At 40.4% G+C, this 24,079-nt stretch overlaps 1 pseudogene; it reads left to right on the top strand.

The window, feature by feature from the left end:
- LOC102229045 overlaps positions 1-17,140 on the top strand; it is a 28,301-nt pseudogene extending 11,161 nt beyond the window's left edge.
- The last annotated feature ends 6,939 nt before the right edge of the window (positions 17,141-24,079 follow it).

Consider the following 24,079-nt stretch of genomic DNA (forward strand, 5'->3'; position numbering starts at 1 on the left):
GCTTTGTGTATGAGGGTCATTTTAGCAACTGTTCCCCTCCTGTATGAATGTTTTGATATCAGATAAATGAACGGAAACATCACAACTACGCTGTGAGAATGGCTTATTTATGTAGAGAAAAAATCACCTTTTTTACGGCTTTCCTCCTTTAATTTGTAATAAATAAATTGTAGTAGCGACTGTTTGTCAAAGCAAATATGTTAGAAAAGCCCAATCAACAAACCACTGCTGCATTGAGGTGATGCTTCGTACGTAGTTAAAAGAAGTTTAATGTCCAAAAAAACATGAAGATTGATTTAATGTTGTTAAAAACCTAAAAATGTTGATCCAAAGTAAATAAACCAGATACTCCTATTAAGGGTTGGCAGATAAGTATAAGTAAGTAAGTATGCGCTGGTCTAATTAATTTTCTGGTTTGCAAGAATAGGACTCTAAAAAGTAGTTGCTAAGGTAGTTTTTCTGGATTCCAAGTTTGTTCAAATTCCTTTTCTGGGTTAAAAGTGAGTACTCCACAGTTTCTGACAAAATAAAATAAAAAGAGAAAAGGACACATTAGGGCACATGGCAACATTCAGACAAAACAAAGGACAAAACAAAGACATGAGTGAAGGCGGTGACATCACAGGGCCATGAAACCACGTTGCTCAGCCTCCCGGCAGAAGTCAGATCAGATGTTATCAAAGAATGTCCTTGGGAGCGCTCAGCTCCACAGCTGCATGGATAACAGGAGGGGGTGAGGTGGGAAGCAGCGTTATGTTTACATATCTTCAAGAAGATTGGAAAAATGCAGCCCTTCCAAGGCAACACGGGAAAAGCCCATTCAGATATAGAATGTCTTAGGTCAGGCAACGTCTTCAAGATCTACTTCAGTCCGTTAGGGAGTTTGAGTCCTCAGCTGGGCTGCGAGTCTCAGCAAGACTCACATCCAACTTGTGTCTCTGTCCACACCAATAGTCTGAGTGTTCACTAGTTTGGTCAAGTCCGTCATTAATTTGTGGATAAGCCAGTTATTTGCAAGCTCCAAATAGCAGAAATCCTGTTATCATGAATAAATCCAGGGTGTATCCCTCTGGTTGTGTCCAGAGGGAGACAGAGAGCCAGATAAAGGACCAAAACTGAGGGAATAGAAGGAGGATGTTCAGACCATCTCTTCCATTGATCGAAATTGGCTAACAAGCCAGATACTCTGGACCTTCTGAAAATTACGGTGCAAAGAATTCTTCATCACATAAAGAACATTATGGACAACCATGAGCATCCTCTATATCAAGCTGTTATAAAACAACAAAGTGTCTCCTGCGCCCAGTTTTCTCTTGGAGAAAATTTGAACAACTAAGGCCTCCAAATGTGGGGCTTGCTACCGCCCTGTACCACCACAGTACGTCCCACATTCAGATTTTTAATATGACCCAAAACGAAATGAGGTTGATGCCCTTGTGTTAGAATGTCTCAGTGAAAGTTCACAAGGTCAGTGTTACTTCACAGTTGTAAACAAGCACTCTGGTTCTCGGTGAAGCCTTACACTTTTTTTCTTTGCATTTTTTTCTCATAAGCTCCTTCCCACCTTGCTCCTTTCCTGACGACATCCGTGCGACTGTTGAGCAGAGCACTTCCAAGGACTTGCTCTTAGATAACACCATCATATCAGAGACGTTTGCCTGGGAGAGCTGGCTGTACAGGGTTCACAGACTAATTGCATTCACACTCCAAATCAACATATAAACACACTTCTTGATTGTCACTGTCTTTCATTCGCTCCATCTTTATGCCTTATTTTGTGATATGTGCCAGATCCTTCCCAATGTTGTCATTTCGTCCTACTTACTCTTATTCTTGTTAGTTAGAACAAACCAGAGAGCCAGAGAAACTCCTATTAGTTTATAAATTCTAGAGCACTTATTCTTATTATCCAGCAACCCACCAGAGGAACATTTTGTTTTATTCTTCACTCAACCCAGAACAGGAATCAAACCTTTTAGTTAGAACTATCAAGAGATCCAGAGAAACTTCTATTAGTTTATAAATTCCAGAGTATTTTTGTTTTTCTTTTGCTTTTGTTGTTGTTGTTTTGTCTGTATTTCCTCTAATTCATGCAAAGCACATTGAAATGCCCTGTTGCTGAAAATGTGCTATATAAATAAAATGAACTGACCTTACTTTTATGTTGGTCTTAAACATACATTTCCAGAGAAACATATTTATGTATGTGGTCAGAATGCGACAAAATATGGAAAAGTTCAAGGGGTATGAATACTTCTCAAGCCAGGGTAGACACAATGCAGTGCACGACTAGTGAAATAGGCAGCATGAAATAGTGATAGTAATAATAGTAGTTGTAAAATATAATAATGACTTGAAAAAAACTTTACAATAATAAAATGTTCTCTTAAATAATAACAATAATGCCTACAATACATAATTTCATAACAAATAAAAAAAATGTAGTGCCTCACCAGGTCATATCTGCACATTTGCAGTTAATAGTCCCCTCACTGTTGCCAACTGAGTGACTTTCTTGCCGTATTTAGCAACATTTCAAATAAAAAATGTATCGGTCAAAATAGGAATCGGCAGGTCAGACCTTTTAAAATCTGTAATCAGCAATCAGTCAGAATAGTGCAATCGGGGAACAATAGTTTATCTGGTGATTTCACTACTAAATGAAATTCCTTTCTCATTTACTTTAATAAAGTAAACCATTCTTTGTTTTTCTGTGTTTTCTTGCCCAGATTGCCTTCAACATAACGTTTCTGAGGAGCAGATATGTAACCAGGAGAGGAGTTTCACTCTGGACAAGGACGAGTTAGAACCTCTGCAGGTGAAACAAGAACAGGAATGGCCTGAAAATCTGCAGATAAAAGAAGAGCAGGAGGTTCTAGAGCATCAGCAGATTAAAGAAGAGCAGGAGGTTCTAGAGCATCAGCAGATAAAAGAAGAGCAGGAGGTTCTAGAGCATCAGCAGATAAAAGAAGAGCAGGAGGTTCTAGAGCATCAGCAGATAAAAGAAGAGCAGAAGGTTCTAGAGCATCAGCAGATAAAAGTGGATGAGAAAGAAAATTACAACAGTCAGGGTGATAAGCAGCTTGACCTAAAACCGGAGAGAGATACCAGCATGGTGGTTCCTATTTCCGAGACAACATACCACACTGAATCAGAAGCAAACAAGAAACAAGACATCTTCCAGGAAGCTGCTGATTCTGAGGACCAAAATCTGGAAAGAAGAAAGCCTTTCTCATGTGCCATATGTAAAAAACGTTTCACTTTCAAATCTGCTTTTGAGCCTCACATGAGAACTCACTCTGGTGAAAAGCCGTTTTCATGTGTGAACTGTGGAAAAAGTTTTCGTCGAAAACCGGACTTAACTCGGCACATGATGATTCACAGTGGTGAAAAGCCGTTTTCATGTGTGAACTGTGGAAAAAGTTTTAGTGGAAAACGGGAGTTAACTGAGCACATGATGATTCACACTGGTGAAAAGCCGTTTTCATGTGTGAACTGTGGAAAAAGTTTTCGTCGAAAACGGGAGTTAACTCGGCACATGATAATTCACACTGGTGAAAAACCGTTTTTATGTGTGAACTGTGGAAAAAGTTTTCGTCAAAAACCGACTTTAACTCAGCACATGATGATTCACACTGGTGAAAAGCCGTTTTCATGTGTGAACTGTGGAAAATGTTTTCGTCGAAAACCGAACTTAACTCGGCACATGATGATTCACACTGGTGAAAAGCCGTTTTCATGTGTGAACTGTGGAAAAAGTTTTAGTGGAAAACAGGAGTTAACTGAGCACATGATGATTCACACTGGTGAAAAGCCGTTTTCATGTGTGAACTGTGGAAAAAGTTTTAGTCGAAAACGGGAGTTAACTCGGCACATGATAATTCACACTGGTGAAAAGCCGTTTTTATGTGTGAACTGTGGAAAAAGTTTTCGTCAAAAACAGACTTTAACTCAGCACATGATGATTCACACTGGTGAAAAGCCGTTTTCATGTGTGAACTGTGGAAAAAGTTTTCGTCGAAAACCGGACTTAACTCGGCACATGATGATTCACACTGGTGAAAAGCCGTTTTCATGTGTGAACTGTGGAAAAAGTTTTAGTGAAAAACGGGAGTTAACTGAGCACATGATGATTCACACTGGTGAAAAGCCGTTTTCATGTGTGAACTGTGGAAAAAGTTTTAGTCGAAAACGGGAGTTAACTCGGCATGTGATGATTCACACTGGTGAAAAGCCGTTTTCATGTGTGAACTGTGGAAAAAGTTTTCGTCAAAAACCGCGTTTAACTAAGCACATGATGATTCACACTGGTGAAAAGCCGTTTTCATGTGTGAACTGTGGAAAACGTTTTCGTTCCTATGTTAATTTAACTGAGCACATGATGATTCACACAGGTGAAAAGCCGTTTTCCTGTGTGAACTGTGGAAAAAGTTTTAGTCGAAAACAGGAGTTAACTCGGCACATGATGATTCACACTGGTGAAAAGCCGTTTTCATGTGTGAACTGTGGAAAAAGTTTTCGTCAAAAACCGCGTTTAACTAAGCACATGATGATTCACACTGGTGAAAAGCCGTTTTCATGTGTGAACTGTGGAAAACGTTTTCGTTCCTATGTTAATTTAACTGAGCACATGATGATTCACACAGGTGAAAAGCCGTTTTCATGTGTGAACTGTGGAAAATGTTTTCGTCACAAAGTTATTTTAACTCAGCACTTGAGGCGTCACATAGGTGAAAAGCTGTAGAAGTATTTTCCATACATGTCCTATGTTGAGGTTCACTATGGAAATGTTCTGGTTATAAACTAGAATAAATGACTGGAGGGGTTTCATGTCTATAAACCTCAAAATTGTTGTATTTGTTAAATGTTCACATTTGGATACTTGGAGATGTGCCACCATGACTCATTTTCCTGTGGAGATTCTTTGTTTATTTTGGGTTTTATTTGCATATTCTGTATCAAAACACAATAATGATAAACTGTATGTTATTGTATTAACTTACTGTTTATGTCAAACTGTATGTTGTGTGTGTACAACATGAAGAGCAGAGGGCTCAGCACACAGCCCTGAGGAGTGCCAGTACTGATGCTGATAGATGAAGAGGCTTGGGGGCCCACTGACTATTTCATGCATTAACAGAGTTTGACCGGACATGGACTCCCTTCCAGAACATTCTCACATGATTGGACTTGAGGGATTGATTTGTATTCTTCTACCCTGTACAGAGATAGAGTGGGTGGGTGGGTATTATTTACTTTAATACATATATAATCAAAAATACAATGTGTTGTAAATTTTCATTAATGGTTGTGCATTCTCAAAATGATCTTTAAACAAAAAAACATCTTTGATAGGTTTGACTTTCAAGTAAAATGAGATTTTAACTGATACTGTTATTTGTTTCAAATTATATTAACCAGTCTAATTCTACCTATTGTCAAGAAAATCCGAGCTCATCCCACTTCCCCATGCTGGAGATTTAAGTTTAACAGTAATAATAAATAAAGTTATCTTTAAAATGAATCACTCAAGTGAAATATAGGCCCCACAGTAGACTTGAATGTCAATAAAATAAAACTGGTTGTGTGTGTTGTTTTTGTCTCCTGCAAACTTTGCTTTAATTCTACTTTTTTCTATCTAATCATAAGAAATCATAGTCAGACAGAGAGTCATGAAACAGGAAAAGCAAGTTTACTGGAAAAAGAGGAAGTAAGTTTCCAGCCGCAGATTTATAAAAATAATTGAGACTATTATTTTAAAGCATGAAAGTTTTAAAGAATGAAATCTAAACATTTTGAGTAATTTGATAAGATTCAAAGTAAAATATATTAATATTGGTTTACTTATAATAATACTTATACTCAGTGTTGTATAAAGTACTGAAATCTCAGAGTCAAGTAAAAGTATAAGTACCTTTCCAAAATATGATTCCAGGACAGGGAAGCAACAGTGACACCTGCTGCCAATCTCTTGGTACTACTGACTTATAATAGTAATATTTGTAATAATTACAATAATAGCAAAACATTACAGTTGTATGACGAACTAGAAAGTTGAATGAATTGTTACAATGAAATAGTTGAATTCCTATTTCCTACCATATCCAAAGTTTTCATTCTAATTATATTATTGTTTGTCACTCAGTAGTTCTGTGTGAACTCACTGATCCATGTTCCCATTTCATGCACTGTTACTACCATTTCATTTTCAGAATGAACTTTCACTTTGTAAACAACCCAGTTTCTACTCATGTACTTTAACAGGTGATAAACGTCCAAGTGACAAAACAAACGCAGCATAAATCTCCACTGTACCTTCACTTGGTTGCTTTTCTTTTCCCACCACGTGTGTCAGGCGCCGGTCATCTTCGCCTTTTCATAAATTTGCAGTTTTGGTTCATTTGAGTAAGAAAGTGAAAAGTCTGCCATTGTTTTTCAGCTATTTCAACATGTTTTTGTAAGGACTGGTTCAGCTTCACAAAACCAAAAGGACAGAAAACGAAACTCAATGACTTCAGGATCCGGACACAATCTGAGCATTTCTGAGATTGCATACCTGAAATATTAAGTCAAGATTTTTAAAATGTTTTTTTAGGTTTTTTTTTTTTTTTGTCTTTGTCCAATGTTTGAATGTAATTATTCGTTGTAAATTTCCCCTTGTAAATTCAGATACATTTTTAGATTTTTGCTATTTTTTTATTTTTTTTTCTCAGTCATTAGCAAAACAGAAGAAAAAAAAACAAAACAGAAGAACCTTTAAACTAGAGGTGAAGAAAATAGTCATTTATTTCCTATTAATGTGCCAACAAGTATTTAATGCAGCAATATACAAATCCTATTCATCATAAAACCCGAGACAGATATTAAATATGCAAATTGTCTAAACGGTCTGTTCTTCTTCTCATTTCAAAAACACAAAACACCAACGTGTGACTAAATGCAACAAGCAGGCAAAATACTAAGAATCACTAATTCAGGGGCCTCCAGACATTCAGGGGCCTCCAGACACTCAGGGGCCTCCAGACACTCAGGGTCCTCCAAACACTCAGGGGCCTCCAGAAATTCAGCGGCCCCCAGACATTCAGGGGCCTCCAGAAACTCAGGGGTCCCTAGAAATGGTTTAATTGTAACACAGACCACAGATCTAAACCTGTCGCATCATTTATAGAGAATGACAATGTTATTATATTTTATTTAAAGCTTTCAGCTGAGAAAAATAAATTGTACATTTAGGATTTAATTGGGAATTTTACTTTTTAAAAGTTTAAAGAATCATCTTGATAGTTTGATTGTTGTGTTACCATGGCTACAATATGGTGTAATCTTTGTGTTTGAATTGGGTTTGTTCACAAATACATCACAGCAAATAACCAATAATCAGTGATTGATTTTAAACTCTGCCAATAAACCTGGTCTCCCTCTCACAGATTCACCTTATCTACAGTACAGACCAAACGTTTGGACACACCTTCTCATTGATTTCTATGAGAAAGTGTGTCCAAACGTTTCGTCTGTTTTGAGTACAGATCAAAAGTTTGGACACACAGTGGTGTCCAAACTTTTGGTCCGTACTGTATATTTAAACATGTTAGTGATGCTGAGGTTCTTAGTAGGACGGGTTCCAGGGGGAGGAGGGTTCTGTCTAAGGCCCCATATTACCTTGGGCCGGCCCTGGAGGAACAGCTGCTGCGATGCGCATCTCTTGAATCTACCTGGAATCTACCTGGAATCCCCCAGGTGGCCCCCATGTCAGTCCCCCGATGCTTTGGAGACATTTTGATTCATTTCATTGTGGCATGTTTGGCTTTTTGCTGCGGTTCTAATTATTGCTACAATATTTTCTCTGATGTTTATTTTATGAACTCTAAATGGGCCGAATCTTCCTTTAACACTTGAGGTTCTGCAATAAGTTCTATTTACAGCCACGAACCTCCAGCCCAGATCCCGTCAGCAGCAGCTTTAACCCACCTAGTAGAAACGTTAAGGAGAAGCAGAGCGAACAGTCAGCGGGTGGTACCAGGTGGTACCAGGTGGTACCAGGTGGTACCGGGGCTGTGAGCTGCGTCGTGACTCGCGGTAACAGTCGCAGTACCATGTCTTATACCAGGATGTCTGATATAAAGACAGATATTCTTTCTATCTGTCGGTGGACCGACTCAAGCTACCTGTAGCTAACCGGGCCTTTAGCAGAATGATGAAGTTAAAGTCAGAAGTTTCTCTGCAGCATTTCTGAGTTTAGGGGCGAGGCGGGTTTTGTCCTGCTATTACAAGGACGATTATAAAAATATAAATAGAAACAGTTTTTCTAACGTCAACATCAGACCTACATTTTAATTCACAAACCAGTGTATGAAAAAATATTCTTGCCTATAATTTGATAGTTAGAGGACACAGATCTGCCTCCTCCTCACCATGGACCCGGAGTCTGAACAACATGGAGGCTCTGAGTTCTCTGTCGCTCAGGGCTTCCTCTTATACAGAGTTGACCACACAGCCTATGGCTGAGTTCCTTGAACATACAAGAATAGAAAAAGACAAGAAGTTCAGGCAGTTTCTGACAAATAGGTCACAGATGGAACACCTGCAGCCTTGAGGCGTCGACACCTTAACCACAATAATTTGCCGTTTCTCTCAGCTTAATTGTAATAATATTTTGGTCTTTCCTGCTGAGCTGTTTTCTCTTAAATTTTACTGTCTTTTTACATTGAAATGGTTTATGTGTATTTAGATAGATCTAAGTTATACTAATGTCTTAGAAACTAATTAAATGTAATGTTTCATTTAAAAGTTTTGAGTTTTTCTTTAGCATGTTTACCGCCTTATGTTTCATCCCAGTAGATGGTCCTTGGCCAAGACACGTCACCCGCTCCTATTATCCAGAAGGGGGCGGTAATGCAACAATGTGAATGCCGACAGTCATAAAATCCCAAAGAAGAAGAATAGGAGGAAGAACAACAAGATGGCGCAAATAAGAAGTTGTTGAGCTGTTGAGAGTTTTGTCTAAACGAGTTTCTCAATGATCAGTTAATCCTGCTGAAGAAACATCGACAGACTTTTAAGAAATCATCGTCAAATCCGAGGAAGAGATGGATGATCATCGCAGACTGCTGGATTTCTCCCGGAGGCCCCAGATAATCTTACACCGAATAGGTAGGAACCAGCAGCGTTTGGATTCAGGTTAAGGTCTAAATGTATGAAGCTTTGTGTATGAGGATCATTTTAGCAACTGTTCCCCTCCTGTATGAATGTTTTGATATCAGATAAATGAACGCAAACATCACAACTACGCTGTGAGAATGGCTTATTGATGTAGAGAGAAAATGGAGCCAAAAACCTTTTTTACGGCTCTTCCTCCTTTAACGAATTGGTCTTATGGAGGAAATTAAAGGTGCCTGAACTCATAAAACATTTTTCATTGTTTCCTCTCCTGCTCTGGTGAAAACCCAGTGCATGCTGGTCCTGTACCAGTCTCTATACTTACATAGAATGGACCCTCTGTTATTATTTTGTTTCATTTTGTGTTTTTTTTGTTTAACAATTATGTCCTAGTTCACTGTAGTTTAACCCTTAATGGTTATTCTAATTTCATTATTTATCCATCCATCCATCCATCTTCTTCCGCTTAACTTCCCATATTATTTCATTCCTCATAAATCATTTGCTTACTTAAACAAGCCACTCTAAAGAGAAAACTGTTCTCTGAATTTAGAAAACTAAAACTACATCAAAATCTTGCCTTATGCGATGATCATGACTTCTCTACTGTCAGACAGACCACAAAACAATCCTCACTCCCTCCTTGCATGAACTTCCTCTCACCTACTTTTCTTTCCAGCTTTTAGATAATTCATTATTTTTCATTTTGTTTACTAAATCATTTATTTATTTATCTATACTCTATATCTTCAAAATCTTCTTTTTATTTTCTTTCTGTATTTGGTTGCTTAAGAGGAAAGGAGATCAGGCTTTTTCTGTTGTTGCTCCTCTTCTATGGAACAACCTACTTTTCCAAATTAGATCTGCCCACAGCCTGGATCATTTTAAATCGCTTCTTAAAACTCATTTTTATTCCTTGGCATTTAATTGAACTAGTGTTTTGATACTCTGTTTTTATTCATTTGTGTTATTGTCATTCTTGTGCAGCACTTTGGTGCAGTTTTATGCCTGTTTTTAAAGTGCTATATAAATAAATTTGACATAGCTTTTTTCTTATAACTCCTACCTGAGCTCCTCCCTGCTCTGCTGCCTGATCTGCTTCACTCTTCTTGCTCTCCTGTTTTATCCTAACTTTTCTGATTGCCTTCTTCTCTCTTTTTAGCTCCTCCATCCACTTTTCTAACTCGCCCATTCCTTCACTACTCATAGTTTTTTGATTTGATTTTTGTTTTCTGTCGTACTTCATCCTATAACTCAGTCAGTTTTTTGAGTGTTTAATTGGCCCTGAAAGTTATATTTTTCTATCAATTTATTTCAATTCTTTACTGAGTTAGGGTTTTGTCTTTCCATAAACTTCCAGTCCTTACACTGGAGTTTATCTTTCGGTGTTAATTTGCTATTCCCTTTTCCCATTTTGAGCAATTTAGTCAATTTCGTTCCAGTTTTAAAAACACATAGGGTGGACTCTAAAAGACTGGATAAATTCTTAGCAGGACGGTGATCAATCCCCTGTTGTGGTAATTCCCTCTTCAACCTTTTCAGGTGGGAAATTCTTGCCTACATGCATCCACCAGAGGTTCACCGTTTGCACTCCTGCCGTTTGGTATGAGGACAAATACCTAGTGGTATTTAAATTCCTCCAAGTATTCTCACACTCACACACACACTTGGTATTACGGGTTTTTCAGTTTACGTGGACTCCGCCGTCCTTCTGTTACGGATTTTTCAGTCCTTCTGTTACCAATCAGTGCCTAGGATTCATGGGGTTTTACACCCCAAAGACCCTCAATCGTTCGCTCACTTTTTAATTTAAACGCTACTCACTTGTCCCCCCTTCACGGACGTCCCGTCAGCAGCTGGTTTCCAGCAGGCGGGTCGGAGACACAGTCCTGGAAAAGATGTGAGACTCCTAGGGGCCTGCCGTGGCCCCGGTCTTCTGATGTCCATCTCTCCCGCTGGAAACCGCAGGCGTATCGGACTCCGGCTTCGAAGGAGCAATTTATCCATCCATCCATCTTCTTCCGCTTATCCAGGGTCAGGTCGCGGGGGTAGCAGCTTCAGAAGGGAGGCCCAGACTTCCCTCTCCCCGGCCACTTCTTCCAGCTCTTCCGGGGGAATCCCGAGGCGTTCCCAGGCCAGCCGAGAGACATAGTCCCTCCAGCGTGTCCTGGGTCTTCTCCGGGGCCTCCTCCCGGTGGGACGTGCCCGGAACACCTCACCAGGGAGGCGTCCAGGAGGCATCCTGACCAGATGCCCGAGCCTCAACTGGCTCCTCTCGATGTGAAGGAGCAGCGGCTCTACTCTGAGTCCCTCCCGGATGACTGAGCTTCTCACCCTGTCTCTAAGGGAGAGCCCAGCCACCCTACGGAGAAAACCCATTTCTGCCGCTTGTATCCGCGATCTCGTTCTTTCGGTCATGACCCAAAGCTCATGACCATAGATGAGGGTGGGAACCGCTCCAGCGAGAGCTGCAGATCACGATCTGATGAAGCCAAAAGGATCACATCGTCCGCAAAAAGCAGAGATGAGATCCTAAGGCCACCAAAACGGATCCCCTTAACACCTTGGCTGCGCCTAGAAATTCTGTCCATGAAAGTGATGAACAGAATCGGTGACAAAGGGCAGCCCTGGCGGAGTCCAACTCTCACCGGAAACGAGCCCGACTTACTGCCGGCAATGCGGACCAGACTCTGACACCGGTCATACAGGGACCTGACAGCCCGTATCAAAGGGCCCGGTACCCCATACTCCCGGAGAACCCCCCACAGGGCTCCCCGAGGGACACGGTCGAACGCCTTCTCCAAGTCCACAAAACACATGTAGACTAGCTGGGCGAACTCCCATGCACCCTCCAGGACCCTGCAGGGTGTAGAGCTGGTCCAGTGTTCCACGACCAGGACGAAAACCACACTGCTCTTCCTGAATCTGAGGTTCGACTATCCGACGGACCCTCCTCTCCATGACCCCCGAATAGACCTTGCCAGGGAGGCTTAAGAGTGTGACCCCTCTATAATTGGAGCACACCCTCAGGTCCCCCCTTTTTGAACTGTCCAGAACTGACCCTCTGTTATTATTTTGTTTCATTTTGTGTTTTTTCTGTTTAACAATTATGTCCTAGTTCACTGTAGTTTAGCCCTTAATGGTTATTCTAGTTTCATTATTTAATGTTACTTATTTTGGCTGGATCTCTCGTTCTTGTTTTCCTTGTGACAGTCCACAACTAGTGTTTCCAGTTGTGTTTATTTCTTAGTTATTACTCTTCAAGTTATTCTTCAGTATTTCCTGTTCCCCTCTGTTCTTCTCACTCATTTTCAGCAACAAGCCACATTTTAAGCAACAAGGCAATACATAGTGCTTTATATGAATTTAAAAGGAAATACAAACAAAATAACAAACCAAAAGAAAGAGCAAACGAAGAAAAACCTTAAAATGTTGATCCAAAGTACATAAACCAGATACTCCTATTAAGGGTTGGCAGATAAGTATAAGTAAGTAAGTATGCGCTGGTCTAATTAATTTTCTGGTTTGCAAGAATAGGACTCTAAAAAGTAGTTGCTAAGGTAGCTTTTCTGGATTCCAAGTTTTTTCAAATTCCTTTTCTGGGTTAAAAGTGAGTACTCCACAGTTTCTGACAAAATAAAATAAAAAGAGAAAAGGACACATTAGGGCACATGGCAACATTCAGACAAAACAAAGGACAAAACAAAGACATGAGTGAAGGCGGTGACATCACAGGGCCATGAAACCACATTGCTCAGCCTCCCGGCAGAGGTCTGATAAGATGTTATCAAAGAATGTCCTTGGGAGGGCTCAGCTCCACAGCTGCATGGATAACAGGAGGGGGTGAGGTGGGAAGCAGCGTTATGTTTACATATCTTCAAGGAGATTGGAAATATGCAGCCCTTCCAAGGCAACACGGGAAAAGCCCATTCAGATATAGAATGTCTTAGGTCAGGCAACGTCTTCAAGATCGATTCCATTCCGTTAGGGAGTTTGAGTCCTCAGCTGGGCTGCGAGTCTCAGCAAGACTCACATCCAACTTGTGTCTGTCCACACCAATATTCTGAGTGTTCACTAGTTTGGTCAAGTCCGTCATTAATTTGTGGATAAGCCAGTTATTTGCAAGCTCCAAACAGCAGAAATCCTGTTATCATGAATAAATCCAGGGTGTATCCCTCTGGTTGTGTCCAGAGGGAGACAGAGAGCCAGATAAAGGACCAAAACTGAGGGAATAGAAGGAGGATGTTCAGACTATCTCTTCCATTGATCGAAATTGGCTAACAAGCCAGATACTCTGGACCCTCTGAAAATTACAGTGCAAAGAATTCTTCATCACACAAAGAACATTATGGACAACCATGAGCATCCTCTATATCAAGCTGTTATAAAACAACAGAGTGTCTCCTGCACCCAGTTTTCTCTTGTAGAAAATTTGATCAACTAAGGCCTCCAAACGTGGGGCTTGCTACCTCCCTGCGCCACCACAGTACGTCCCACATTCAGATTTTTAATATGACCCAAAACGAAATGAGGTTGATGCCCTTGTGTTAAAATGTCTCAGTGAAAGTACACAAGGTCAGTGTTACTTCACAGTTGTAAACAAGCACTCTGGTTCTCGGTGAAACCTTACACTTTTTTTCTTTGCGCCCTCCCTACCCATCTTTGCCGTGTGCTCCTTCCCACCTTGCTCCTTCCCACCTTGCTCCTTTCCTGACGACATCCGTGCGACTGTTGAGCAGAGCACTTCCAAGGACTTGCTCTTAGATAACACCATCATATCAGAGACGTTTGCCTGGGAGAGCTGGAGAGCTAGGGTTCACAGACTAATTGCATTCACACTCCAAATCAACATATAAACACACTTCTTGATTGTCACTGCCTTTCATTCACTCCATGTCTGTGCCTTATCTTGCTATATGTGCCAGATCCTTCCCAATGTTGTCATTTCGTCCTACTTACTCTTATTCTTGTTAGTTAGAACAAACCAGAGAGCCAGAGAAACTCCTATTAGTTTATAAATTCTAGAGCACTTATTCTTATTATCCAGCAACCCACCAGAGGAACATTTTGTTTTATTCTTCACTCAACCCAGAACAGGAATCAAGCCTTTTAGTTAGAACTATCAAGAGATCCAGAGAAACTTCTATTAGTTTATAAATTCCAGAGTATTTTTGTTTTTCTTTTGCTTTTGTTGTTGTTGTTTTGTCTGTATTTCCTCTAATTCATGCAAAGCACATTGAAATGCCTTGTTGCTGAAAATGTGCTATATAAATAAAATGACCTTACCTTACTTTTATGTTGGTCTTAAACATACATTTCCAGAGAAACATATTTATGTATGTGGTCAGAATGCGACAAAATATGGAAAAGTTCAAGGGGTATGAATACTTCTCAAGCCAGGGTAGACACAATGCAGTGCACGACTAGTGAAATAGTCAGCATGAAATAGTGATAGTAATAATAGTAGTTGTAAAATATAATAATAACTTGAAAAAAACTTTACAATAATAAAATGTTCTCTTAAATAATAACAATAATGCCTACAATACATAATTTCATAACAAATATAATAATGTAGTGCCCCACCAGGTCATATCTGCACATTTGCAGTTAATAGTCCCCTCACTGTTGCCAATTGAGTGACTTTCTTGCCGTATTTAGCAACATTTCAAATAAAAAATGTATCGGTCAAAATAGGAATCGGCAGGTCAGACTTTTTAAAATCTGTAATCAGCAATCAGTCAGAATAGTGCAATCGGGGAACAATAGTTTATCTGGTGATTTCACTACTAAATGAAATTCCTTTCTCATTTACTTTAATAAAGTAAACCATTCTTTGTTTTTCTGTGTTTTCTTGCCCAGATTGCCTGCAACATAACGTTTCTGAGGAGCAGATATGTAACCAGGAGAGGAGTTTCACTCTGGACAAGGACGAGTTAGAACCTCTGCAGGTGAAACAAGAACAGGAATGGCCTGAAAATCTGCAGATAAAAGAAGAGCAGGAGGTTCTAGAGCATCAGCAGATAAAAGAAGAGCAGAAGGTTCTAGAGCATCAGCAGATAAAAGTGGATGAGAAAGAAGATTACAACAGTCAGGGTGATAAGCAGCTTGAGCTAAAACAAGAGACAGATACCAGCATGGTGGTTCCTATTTCCGAGACAACATACCACACTGAATCAGAAGCAAACAAGAAACAAGACATCTTCCAGGAAGCTGCTGATTCTGAGGACCAAAATCAGAAAAGAAGAAAGCCTTTCTCATGTGCCATATGTAAAAAACGTTTCACTTTCAAATCTGCTTTTGAGCCTCACATGAGAACTCACTCTGGTGAAAAGCCGTTTTCATGTGTGAACTGTGGAAGAAGTTTTACTGTAAAACAGGATTTAACTCGGCACATGATGATTCACACAGGTGAAAAGCCGTTTTCATGTGTGAACTGTGGAATAAGTTTTCGTCGAAAACCGCATTTAACTCAGCACATGATGATTCACACAGGTGAAAAGCCATTTTCATGTGTGAACTGTGGAAAAAGTTTTAGTCGAAAACGGGAGTTAACTCGGCACATGATGATTCACACTGGTGAAAAGCCGTTTTCATGTGTGAACTGTGGAAAAAGGTTTACTCTAAAACAGGATTTAACTCAGCACATGATGATTCACACTGGTGAAAAGCCATTTTCATGTGTGAACTGTGGAAAAAGTTTTAGTCGAAAACAGACTTTAACTCAGCACATGATGATTCACACTGGTGAAAAGCCGTTTTCATGTGTGAACTGTGGAAAACGTTTTAGTGGAAAACAGGAGTTAACTCGGCACATGATGATTCACACTGGTGAAAAGCCATTTTCATGTGTGAACTGTGGAAAAAGTTTTCGTCGAAAACAGCATTTAACTGAGCACATGATGATTCACACTGGTGAAAAGCCGTTTTCATGTGTGAACTGTGGAAAACGTTTTAGTGGAAAACAGGAGTTAACTCGGCACATGATGATTCACACTGGTGAAAAGCCGTTTTCATGTGTGAACTGTGGAAAAAGTTTTAGTCGAAAATCGGAGTTAACTCGGCACATGATGATTCACACTGGTGAAATGCCATTTTCATGTGTGAACTGTGGAAAAAGTTTTAGACAAAAACAGGCGTTAACTCAGCACATGATGATTCACACTGGTGAAAAGCCGTTTTCATGTGTGAACTGTGGAAAATGTTTTAGTCGAAAACCGGAGTTAACTCGGCACATGATGATTCACACTGGTGAAATGCCATTTTCATGTGTGAACTGTGGAAAAAGTTTTAGACAAAAACAGGCGTTAACTCAGCACATGATGATTCACACTGGTGAAAAGCCGTTTTCATGTGTGAACTGTGGAAAAAGTTTTAGTCGAAAATCGGAGTTATCTCGGCACATGATGATTGACAGTGGTGAAAAGCTGTTTTCATGTGTGAACTGTGGAAAAAGTTTTCGTCGAAAACGGGAGGTAACTGAGCACATGATGATTCACACTGGTGAAAAACCGTTTTCATGTGTGAACTGTGGAAAAAGTTTTCGTCGAAAACCGCATTTAACTCAGCACATGATGATTCACACTGGTGAATAGCCATTTTCATGTGTGAACTGTGGAAAATGTTTTAGTCGAAAACGGGAGGTAACTGAGCACATGATGATTCACACAGGTGAAAAGCCGTTTTCATGTGTAACCTGTGGAAAATGTTTTTGTCACAAAGTTATTTTAACTCAGCACTTGAGGCGTCACATAGGTGAAAAGCTGTAGAAGTATTTTCCATACATGTCCTATGTTGAGGTTCACTATGGAATTGTTCTGGTTATAAACTAGAATAAATGACTGGAGGAGTTTCATGTCTATAAACCTTAAAATTTTTCTATTTGTTAAATGTTCACATTTGGATACTTGGAGATGTGCCACCATGACACATTTTCCTGTGGAGATGCTTTGTTTATTTTGGGGTTTTTTTGCATATTCTGTATCAAAAAACAATAATGATAAACTGTATGTTATTGTATTAACATACTGTTTATGTCAAACTGTATGTTGTGTGTGTACAACATGAAGAGCAGAGGGCTCAGCACACAGCCCTGAGGAGTGCCAGTACTGATGCTGATAGATGAAGAGGCTTGGGGGCCCACTGACTATTTCATGCATTAACTGAGTTTGACCGGACATGGACTCCCTTCCAGAACATTCTCACATGATTGGACTTGAGGGATTGATTTGTATTCTTCTACCCTGTACAGAGAAAGAGTGGGTGGGTGGATGTTATTTACTTTAATACATTTATAATCAATAATAAAATGGGCTGTAAATTTTCATTAATGGTTGTGCATTCTCAAAATGATCTTTAAACAAAAAAACATCTTTGATAGGTTTGACTTTCAAGTAAAATGAGATTTTAACTGATACTGTTATTTGTTTCAAATTATATTAACCAGTCTAATTCTACCTATTGTCAAGAAAACCCGAGCTCATCCCACTTCCCCATGCTGGAGATTTAAGTTTAACAGTAATAATAAATAAAGTTATCTTTAAAATGAATCACTCAAGTGACATCTAGGCCCCACAGTAGACTTGAATGTCAATAAAATAAATCTGGTTGTGTGTGTTGTTTTTGTCTCCTGCAAACTTTGCTTTAATTCTACTTTTTTTGTCTAATCATAAGAAATCATAGTCAGACAGAGAGTCATGAAACAGGAAGAGTAGGTTTCCTGGAAAAAGAGGAAGTAAGTTCAGCAAGTAAAATGAGATTTTAACTGATACTGTTATTTGTTTCAAATTATATTAACCAGTCTAATTCTTCCTATGTAAAAGCATTATGAATAATTAAAAAAAACCTTTTTTACTTTATAGAAAATGTAATAAAGTATGGTTGATTATTATTGTCTCCTATTATTTGGTGTGTCTTTTGTCTTAGTTGTATTTTTCTCTTTTCTCCTTCAGCTGTCTTCTATTATTACTATGAAAAGATTTTACGTTTTTCAGAGACAAGTGTATGAGAAATCTTTAAATGTGATCATCATGTTATCCATGCAATAATGCATTGACTTGAATGTACGAGTTTCTGTAGAAATATCTTCAGTCCAGGTTAAATGAGTTTATCTACAAGCAGTTAACTGCTGCTGAAGAAACATTCACAGACTTTCAAAAAAATCCCCGTTAAGTCGGAGGAAGAGATGGATGATCAATGCAGACTGCTGGATTTCTCCCAGACTCCCCAGATAATCTTAACGTCGAATAGGTAGGAACCACCAGCGTTTGGCTTCAGGTTAAGGTCTAAATGTCTGCACCTTTCTGTTTGAGGATTGTTTTAGTAACTGTTCTGTAAATATTTTGCTTATAGCAAATGAACGGCAACATCACAATTGTGAAAACAGCATACTTGTGTAGAGGGAAAATGGAGCCAGCAGGGCCGTGCAGAGACCTTTGGAGGGGCAGGGGCTCAAATTTTAAAAAGGGGCACATTGAACAAAAACTCTGTACTACAACATAGCAACAACCCATATTAATCAGGAATCTAATTGGATCCTACTATATCATTGCCATCATGCGGGGAAATGCAAAGCAAATATAGTCTATATTTTCCCCAACAGGTATAAAGTTTCTGTTTCTGCTGCTGACAGTCCTGGAGGGCTGAGCTGATCTGAGACTGTAGCTGTTAAACAGACCAGAGGAGAGAAGGTCAAAGGTTATAAAGTTATGAAATAAGCTCATTTGCTGCCATTTTACTAATGAAGCCCTAATAATATCTATTTAACCTCTAGAACAACCTGGCTGCAGACTGATTTATAGATCCAAAAAGCTCAAAGGGGTTAACTCTATATAATAGTTTGATGTTAGCAACTCTGAGACCTAGAATTATAGGACTGAGATATCAAGGCAAAGAAAATTCAGTAGCTGCTGGTAGGGGCCATTCAGGGCAGTGTTGTATAGTAACGAAGTAAAAATACTTCACTACTTTACTTAAGTATATTTTGGAGTACTTCATACTTTCCTCGAGTATGAAAATTTTTGATGACTTTCACTTTTACTTCACTTTATTTCCGAACTTAATCGCATACTTTTACTCCGATACATTTTCAATATGTGGTTTAGTTACTCGTTACAAAAAAGCGAGAGAGAGAAACGCAAGTGTTTTGATCCCACCTACTGATTGACTGCAACAAAGTCGGTAGCCTACTTGCCTGGGCTTCTTCATCACCTCCAATAGGTTACACCTGTTTCGCTTCTCCCATTAAACACAAAGCAAGTCTCGCAATCAGCAGCAGCCACATGGAGGAGGAGACGGAGACCACAACGACTGCAACTACGTCGGACACGGCTCCAGGGGAACCACCAGCTGGTGATGAGAGCCCATGGCCTTATTTAAACACAATACACTCTTTCGTGGGTGTTAAAGATTTGTTGTACCGCATGCAGTTTATGTTATTCCTGCCCGAAGATGTGGAAATTCTATCTTACAAAAACTCCCCGTCCAACTTGAAGAAACACATCGAGATAACTTCTTATGAAATGGTTATAATCCTCCTGTTTCAGTAACTATAGCTTGGTCACTAGGCACTATTGTGAAATCTTGAGCATAATGTTACCTGTATAAATGAACTTTGTTTGGCATTGTTTCAGTTCCACACGTGGTGTATTTAGCTGAGGCCTAATGTTGACTGTAGCAGGCTACCTAGACTCCTCTGTTCAAGGGGGGACAGAAGCCATAGCGATAGCAATTTAGACTAAATTTAACGAATATAGGAAAGGCATGCAAGTTCAAAACCACAAACCATTAACATGTGCTACTCTTTAAAACTGGAACAATTTATTAGCAGGTTTAATTTTACCTGCACTTGTTTGGGTACATTATTTTAAGTGTATTTGACAAGTTTACCAAAATATAAAAAATGTCATTCAAACTGCATTTGCCTTGTTTTACTTTTGACTTGTACTTTTCATTACATTACTTGAGTACATCCATTTTTACAGTAATTTCCATACTTAAGTACAAGAAGTTTCAGATACTTTAAGACTTTAACTCAAGCAACATTTCAGTCAGTGACTTGGACTTTTACCAAAGTCGTATTTTGGAGAGGTACTTATACTTTTACTTGACTCTGAGATTTCAGTACTTTATACAACACTGAAAGTGATGCATAAGAGTTTGAGTTTTGTAAGATATTCGGTGACATAACACTTAATAAACGTAAACATGCGGCAAGTAGTTTTTTTAGTTTTTTTTTAACCTTTGTCAAACAGCAGAGGGCGCTGCTGCATTCATATTTACTCAATGGGTGTAATTCATATTCCTTTATTTAACCAGGTAAAACCCGTTGAGATCTAGATCTCATTTTCAAGAGGGACCTGAGCAAAAAATTTGCAATACATAGCAACCTGGTTACAAGATAAAAACAATTAATACATATGCACAAGTATAAAACAATAAAAACAATGACACTGTTTCATAGAATCTTTTTGCCTATCTTTAATTTTTTTTAATGTCTCTTCTCTACCGGAAAACAAGCCATTTAAAGGTGGGATGTTCTCACAATCTGTGAAAAATAAAAATGAATAAAAACCAGAAAATCCTGGGAGTTTGTCTTTGAATGTGAAGATTCGACATGAAGATGACAGAAAAAGAGCTACAGAAAATAAAACAATTGAAATCTGTATTGCTTTAAATGAACCCTTAGCTTTTTCTTTATCTTGAATATGTTTATCTGTATTTGTTTTTTCTTGAGGCAGAAGAAATGAGGCATAACTCTGTCGTTATACAGTGTGTCTGCGAATAAAGTTTAAAAAAAAAACAACATCCACCCCCCTCTCCCTCCCCCTCACCCAACAGACTTCTTGTGGCTTTGAGGTGAAGCTGTGATGTCACTCATCCTGTCTGTGACATCACAGGCGCCTGTCTTTGTATTCCCAGGTTCCACAGAGAAATTCATTTGCAGTCTTCAATCTCAAACAAAACTCAACGATGGCGGGACGAAATGTATTGCTGGAGAACGTGGAAAGTTTGGAGAAGAGCTGCTGGAAGCTTGCAGAAGAGAACAAGCAGCTTCAGAAAACTGTTGAAGATCTGAGGCTGAAAATTGAGCGACTGACTGCCAGGAAAAAAGATAACAACTGGCAGGCAGAAAATGAAAGGCTGGCCAACACAAATGATTATTTGAAGCAACAATTCAGCACTTTGAATAGTGAATTGGACGAGGCTAAAGGGACAATTGAACAACTACAATCAGAAAGCAAAGCCCTGTCAATCCATAATAGGAAGGTATAATGGGGAACAATGGTAGATAAGAAATTTTTTAACAATTCAATGAAAGAGAAATCACAACAGTTGTACTGGCTTGGCAAGGTGAACAAAGAGCTCAATCAAGAAATTGCTGGACTGAAATTAAAGATGGACAGACTTAAAGCCAGGGAAGAAAATTCAAAGGCTGAGCCACAAGACAAAGAAAAGATGGACAAAACAGAGAATCAGACCCCGGAAGAAGAAACTAAAGAAAAAAAATCAAATATATTTCAGACAATTGGGAGAACTTTCATCAAAATGTACCAATCAGGGACTTTGAGGTATTGGGTGCCACCCTGGATATTTTAATTTCGAAATAACATTAAATAATGACCACAAAAGCAGGGTAAGACTCAGATGAAGCTTGAGAGCAGAGGCAGAAATCTGCGGCTTCCAGAGGGAGGAACGGACATCAGAAGACCGTGACCACCGCAGGCTCCTAGGAGTCTCACAGATCCTTTCCAGGACTGTGTCTCCGACCCGCCTGCTGGAAACTATCCGTCGGACAGTCGAACCTCGGATTCAGGAAGAGCAGTGTGGTTTTCGTCCTGGTCGTGGAACACTGGACCAGCTCTACACCCTGCAGGGTCCTGGAGGGTGCACGGGAGTTTGCCCAACCAGTCTACATGTGTTTTGTGGACTTGGAGAAGGCGTTCGACCGTGTCCCTCGGGGAGCCCTGTGGGGGGTTCTCCGGGAGTATGGGGTACCGGGCCCTTTGATATGGGCTGTCAGGTCCCTGTATGACCGGTGTCAGAGTCTGGTCCGCATTGCCGGCAGTAAGTCGGGCTCGTTCTCGGTGAGAGTTGGACTCCGCCAGGGCTGCCCTTTGTCACCGATTCTGTTCATCACTTTCATGGACAGAATTTCTAGGCGCAGCCAAGGTGTTGAGGGGATCCGTTTTGGTGGCCCTAGGATCTCATCTCTGCTTTTTGCAGACGATGTGGTCCTTTTGGCTTCATCAGATCGTGATCTGCAGCTCTCGCTGGAGCGGTTTGCAGCCGAGTGTGAAGCGGCCGGGATGAGGATCAGTGCCTCCAAATCCGAGGCCATTTTTTTGAGCCGGAAAAGGGTAGAGTGCCTTCTCCGGGTCAGGGGGTTTGTCCTGCCCCAAGTGGAGGAGTTCAAGTATCTCGGGATCTTGTTCACGAATGGGGGAAGAAGGGAGCGGGAGGTTGACAGGCGGATTGGCGCAGCGTCTGCAGTCAAGCGGGCGCTGTACCGGTCCGTCGTGGTGAAGAGAGAGCTGAGCCAAAAAGCAAAGCTCTCGATTTACCGGTCGATCTACGTTCCCACCCTCATCTATGGTCATGAGCTTTGGGTCGTGACCGAAAGAACGAGATCGCGGATACAAGCGGCAGAATTGGGTTTTCTCCGTAGGGTGGCTGGGCTCTCCCTTAGAGATAGGGTGAGAAGCTCAGTCATCCAGGAGGGACTCAGAGTAGAGCCGCTGCTCCTTCACATCGAGAGGAGCCAGTTGAGGTGGCTCAGGCATCTGGCCAGGATGCCTCCTGGACGCCTCCCTGGTGAGGTGTTCCGGGCACGTCCCACCGGGAGGAGGCCCCGGGGAAGACCCAGGACACGCTGGAGAGACTATGTCTCTCGGCTGGCCTGGGAACGCCTCGGGATTCCCCCGGAAGAGCTAGAAGAAGTGGCTGGGGAGAGGGAAGTCTGGGCCTCCCTTCTGAAGCTGCTACCCCCGCGACCTGACCCTGGATAAGCGGAAGAAGATGGATGGATGGATAAATTGCTCCTTCGAAGCCGGAGTCCGATACGCCTGCGGTTTCCAGCGGGAGAGACGGACATCAGAAGACCGTGGCCACGGCAGGCCCCTAGGAGTCTCACATCTTTTCCAGGACTGTGTCTCCGACCCGCCTGCTGGAAACCAGCTGCTGACGGGACGTCCGTGAAGGGGGGACAAGTGAGTAGCGTTTAAATTAAAAAGTGAGCGAACGATTGAGGGTCTTTGGGGTGTAAAACCCCATGAATCCTAGGCACTGATTGGTAACAGAAGGACTGAAAAATCCGTAACAGAAGGACGGCGGAGTCCACGTAAACTGAAAAACCCGTAATACCAAGTGTGTGTGTGAGTGTGAGAATACTTGGAGGAATTTAAATACCACTAGGTATTTGTCCTCATACCAAACGGCAGGAGTGCAAACGGTGAACCTCTTGTGGATGCATGTAGGCAAGAATTTCCCACCTGAAAAGGTTGAAGAGGGAATTACCACAACAGGGGATTGATCACCGTCCTGCTAAGAATTGATCCAGTCTTTTAGAGTCCACCCTATGTGTTTTTAAGACTGGAACGAAATTGACTAAATTGCTCAAAATGGGAAAAGGGAATAACAATTAACACCGAAAGATAAACTCCAGTGTAAGGACTGGAAGTTTATGGAAAGACAAAACCCTAACTCAGTAAAGAATTTAAATAAATTGATAGAAAAATATAACTTTCAGGGCCAATTAAACACTCAAAAAAACTGACTGAGTTATAGGATGAAGTACGACAGAAAACAAAAATCAAATCAAAAAAATATGAGTAGTGAAGGAATGGGCGAGTTAGAAAAGTGGATGGAGGAGCTAAAAAGAGAGAAGAAGGCAATCAGAAAAGTTAGGATAAAACAGGAGAGCAAG

Source organism: Xiphophorus maculatus, chromosome 13 (assembly GCF_002775205.1).
Source record: "Xiphophorus maculatus strain JP 163 A chromosome 13, X_maculatus-5.0-male, whole genome shotgun sequence".
NCBI lineage: Eukaryota > Metazoa > Chordata > Actinopteri > Cyprinodontiformes > Poeciliidae > Xiphophorus > Xiphophorus maculatus.